Here is a 5,394-nt window from a genome sequence, read left to right on the forward strand (position 1 = left end):
GGAACCTTGCAGAACCTCTAAGCCAATAACCTCATTTTCTCAGAGGCCAGGAAAAAGAAAAAAAGCAACTTTTCAGGTCTCCCATCTAATTAGTGGTGGAACTGAGCTGAAAACATGACTTTTCTCACCTTTCCATCAAGTGATCTTCCCACTGCACCATGTCATGAAAATAAAGTTAAATTATGTTCAATTAAGGAATTATTCACTATGGTTCAAAAGTTTGCTGTCCAAAAGTATTAGGTTAAATAATGTTTTCATGCCAAAAATCATAACCACTCAGAGTTCCAGAAAATGCTGTTGCTTTCTGGAACCCTTTGTTCCCTTGGAGCGTCAGAAAATCAGGGCTCTATAATATTGAACAAACCTTATGTGCTCTAAGAGTTCTGAAAGGAAACGATTGTTACTGATGTAGGCCGTAATAGGTACAGGGTGGGAAAGCAGGGACTTGGAAAAAAGCCTGGAAAAAGGGGTTGAACCCAGAGAGTTAGGAGAAGGAATCGCATCCCTGACCAAGATAAAAGAAAACACCACAGTGAAGGGTTCAAGGGAACCTGGTTGCCAAATCTGATTGGAATTAATTTGTTTGGAGGGCTTCCCAGGCGGCTAAGTGGTAAAGAATGCACCTGCCAATCCAGGAGACATGCGATCAATCCCTGGGTCGGGAAGATCCCCTGGAGAAGGAAACGGTAACCCACTCCAGTATCCTTGCCTGGAAATCCCATGGACGGAGGAACATGATGAACCACAGTCCATGGTGTCGCAAAAGAGTCAGACACAACCAAGTGACTAAACACAATAATTTGTTTAGGACAGTGTTTCTCAGAGCATATTCCACAGAACACTGGTTCCATCACGTGCTCTATAAAAAATAATAAGGGGGGAGGAATTCTACGTTCAAACATGAGTGAGAAATGCTATTCACCCTCTTGAAAGGCCCCATTGCACATTAGGTTATAAAAGGTGCCATGTCTGCCTACCATTACGTGTCTATTTTTTGTGTGTGTGTCCAATAATTTAAACATGAAAAAACCATTCTGAGCTCTAGGGCCACTTGGAAAGAGACCACTCATCAGTTTCTTGCTCTTTGCAGACACTGCCGTCAAGGTCTCTCTCATGATGTTTTTACGTGTGTGTGTTCTATGTACTAAGTCATGTCCTACTCTCTGTGACCACATGGGCTGTAGCCCACCCATCAGGCTTCCCTGTCCATGGGATTTTCCGGGCAAAAATACTGGAGTGGTTGCCATGTCCTTCTCCAGGGGATCACATAATGTCTGTAAATATCCTATGACCTCCTGGCTCTGCTGGAGACACTTGAGAAAATATAGTTTAGCAAATTGACTCTGGAATGTTGAACCTGATCGCCAACAGGAGGGCATGTTAAATGCAGCTCCCTGGACCTGGAATCTGCATTTTCATCAAGCACTGTAGGTGATTCTGACACAGGTAGTCCAAGAATCACACACTGAAGGGAAGGCTGACAAATAATGGGAAAACATGGGGGATGATGACCTCAGGGTTAAAGATCAAGACATGGCCACACACAATGAAGTTAAATTGAGCTAGAACTCGGTTATCTCAGAGAATATTTCAAAGTTTCTGCAGGGGAAAAAAAATCCTGTCTCCCTGAAATAATCAGAGGAAGATTTCCTAAGAGGAGGGGCAGTCATAGCCCTACCACCCAGGATGCCCTGTGCCCAGGGGGTATCTCACTGAGCATCTCTGCCACCATCCCCAGAGCCTGATGGAGTGGGCAAGGGGGGGGTTCCCCCTTCTTCCTGAATTATTTTCTGAGCAAGAAGAAGCATTCATTCAGGGCTTCAGTAAACCTGGAAAATAAAAGAAGAAAGAGTAATACATAGCGGAATAAACTAGCTCCCAAGGGCTTCACTGGAGAAGGAAATGGCAACCTACTCTGGTATTCTTGCCTGGAGAATCTCAGGGACGTTGGAGCCTGGGTGGGGGCTGTCCATGGGGTCGCACAGAGTCGGACACGACTGAACCGACTTAGCAGCAGCAGCAGGGGCTTCACTCAGCTCAGTATCAGGCTCTCTGCTCCGGAGCTTGTAGTCTTCACCCTGTAGAAATCTCTAGCTTGTTGCTGTGGCGTGGGGGCCTTCTCTCCAGAGGTGTCCTGGGTCTGCTCAGCTGCGCGCATCTCTTCCCACACCCCCGTTCACCGAGGGTCTCCATTTGGTAGCTTGAAATCGGCCATGGTGGGAGCGCTTTCACCACAGAAATCAGCACAGATCAGGGAATTGCTTATTATTTTTCAGAGCTACTTGTTAAACAGTTATCAGCACAGCACTGCCTCAAACGCACCATCCAGAATGCCTAGTAGCTCCGTGGATAAAAGTGAAGGCTGGTGTGTTCACACAGATCTTGTTTTGAATCCCACAACCGTCGCCCTTACTAGCTATAAAACCCTTACTGGACTTTCCTGGTAGAGCAGTGGGTAAGAAGCCACCTGTCAATGCAGGGGACACGGGTTCAGTCCCTGGGCTGGGAGGATTCCACATGCCACAGGGCAACGAAGCTCGGATGCCACAGCTACTGAGTCTGCACTCTGGAGCCCGCAAGCTGCAAGGACTGAAGCCCGAGCGCCTTAGAGCCCATGCTCAGCAACAAGAGAGGCCACTGCAATGAGAAGGCGGGCACCGCAGCTGGAGAGCAGGACCTACTCGCCACAACCAGAGACAGTCCGTGCACATCAACAAGGACCCAGTGCAGCCAGAAATAAGTAAATATTAGCAAACAAATAAAGTTAAAAGATGCCCTTCCTCTATCGGAGTCTCCATCTACCCTTCTGTAGAAATAACCACTCCTTCCATTTATAGGGCTGGGAGTTCTATATGAAGAAACTTAGCCCGATGCTTGACACACGGGCAGTAGCCACAGGTTGAGTCTAGACATCATAAGGCCCTAAATGTAGAACCAGGAGAGGCCCTGAGGAAGACAGGAGTTCTTCATCCATCCCGTCTAATGCTTTCGAAGGTTCATGCTCCTGGCTGAGAACCCTGCCTCTTCTGTGGGTGCCTGAGAGTGAGCATATCTTCAGAGAGCTCTCAGGATACCTGCAGGACCTTTCTCGATAGATTAAGTGGATTCCCATCAGGACGCAGGCCAGCTGCCCCAAGGGATGCCCATATATTAGCGAGTGGGGTGTTTTATTATAGCCCCTCCACACCCATGGTGGCTCAGTGGTAAAGAATCCACCTGCAATGCAGGAGACAAGGGAGATGCAGGTTCGATTCCTGCGTCGGGAAGATCCTTTGGAAGAGCGTATGGCAACCCACTCCAGTATTCTCACCTAGAGACTCCCATGGATAGAGGAGCCTTGTGGGCTGCCATCCATAAAGTCGCAAAGAGTCGGCCAGGACTCAGCAACTGAGCAGGCACAAAGAAGCTCCAAATGCATAATGATGACTCACCTAGAGCTCTTGTTACTTTCTTCTCCACTTGCAGGCCTCAAGGACAGACACTGTGTCTGGGTTCCCTTTGTATAAACTGAATGCACATTTTTTTGAATGACTGAGACAGCAATGAGCGAGAAAAAAATGTAAAATTTTTATGAATCTTAATAGAGATTTCATTTTTCCCACCTCAGTAAGAGCAGTCTGCATGCAATCAAGCCATCCCCACATATCTGAGGATGCTAGGAGGCCTCCAGAGCCTCATTACCAGCATCGGTTCTCCCCACCTGCTCCTGTAGCCAGAAAAGAAAACTGCACTAAAGCGTGTTCACCATGGGGCAGCTCAGCGATGCGGACTATTTAGACTGAATCCCTAAGATCCTATTGTTTTCTTGTTATTTGCCTCTCCTGCGGGCTGAGATGATTCACGGTGAAGTATGCTTCCACAATCCAAGATGATTAAGGACTCAGTGCCCAGATTGCGCTTGTCTGGCGCGAGTTGGCGTTTCCCATCCCTGTGTCTCTTCCTGTCCCCCCACAAGAGCCCCACTCCAAGATTCTCCAAACATTTCTCTTATTTCTGCTCTATAGCAGGAAAGAGCTTCTTCTCTTTTTTAAAGGACTTTAATTGAATTAGACCAGAAATCAGTATGCAACCCACAGTCCCAGATATGTTGAGCAGGAAGAGATTAACGTGTCACATATTTCATTAGCTATAATTGAAATACATGCAGAAACTCTTCGCAATGGCATGTTCCCCACAGCCCTTGATGTTCCAAGTATAAGGCCAGCTTCATTTGGATGAGGCTATCGAGAACTTCTACAAAAAATCAGGCTTGGAAAATTCAGGTGGCTGCAGGAAATACCTTCTGTGCTAAGAACACTTAACTCCCTAACATCCCGGGGTCTCAAATGATAAAATATCCGCCCGCAGTGCAGGAAACCTAGGCTTGATCCCTGGGTCGGGAAGTCCCCTGGTGGACGGCATGGCAAGCCACTCCAGAATTCCTGCCTGGAGAATCCCATGGACAGAGGAGCCTGGAGGGCAACAGTCCATGGAGTCGCAGTTGGACATGACTGAGCGACTAACACTTTGACTAACATCCTTTATTCAGCTCGTATCTGTCAAAGGTCTGCTTCGTCCGTAGTACACAGTGCCAGGCGCTGGAATCAGGACAGGAGCCCCTGCTCCACCAGGGAGCTTGCGGACCAGTGAGGGATCAACATGAACCACTGCTTCCATCAAACAATTGCCAACAAGCGATGGTAAATGTTACGGAAACGAAGTGCTTTGAGAGGCGCTGGTGGAACTCTGCAGTAGTTAGGGGTGGTTTTCTGAGGAATGGACACTGACGCTGAGGTTTAAAAGATGATACGTGAGCCTCACATAGCATAAAGAATATTTTAGGGTAAAGGACTACCGAGAGCAAAAGGATCCAAGGTGGAAGAAAGCGAACCAAGAACCAAAACATCAAGGCGGCTGAAGTGCAGCAGGGGAGACAAGGATTCGGTGCCACGGTCAAGTAATGGATTTGGGCCATTGTCTTGAGAGCAACCGGAAACCATGAGAGCGTTTCCAGGCTGTGAGTGGCCTCCTCGGCTTTGTATTAAATGATTATTCTGACTACAGCGCAATGAGCGGCCTGGAGGAAGGCGAGACAGGCTCTGGGAGGCCCATTAGGAAGCATCGTGTGATCCAAGAGAGGGAATGAGACGACGGCCTTCCTCCCAAGCACCAGGATGTTGGAGATGCAACCACACAGCAAACATCTATTCCACTAGAGCCTCCAGAACCACCAAGGTGGAGCCGTGTCCTGTCCACAGACCAGAGCCACAGGGCTTACTGACAGAGGTTTCCAGCTTGCACGACTCCAGATCTCCGGAGCGCCCCACACCCATCCTCCCAAGGCCTGGGTGATGGCTGCAGGCGGCCCCCATCATCCCTGCTGGGCCCGGGACTGACCCGGCAGCACCGCACAGC

Source organism: Muntiacus reevesi, chromosome 5 (genome assembly GCF_963930625.1).
Source record: "Muntiacus reevesi chromosome 5, mMunRee1.1, whole genome shotgun sequence".
Taxonomy (NCBI): domain Eukaryota; kingdom Metazoa; phylum Chordata; class Mammalia; order Artiodactyla; family Cervidae; genus Muntiacus; species Muntiacus reevesi.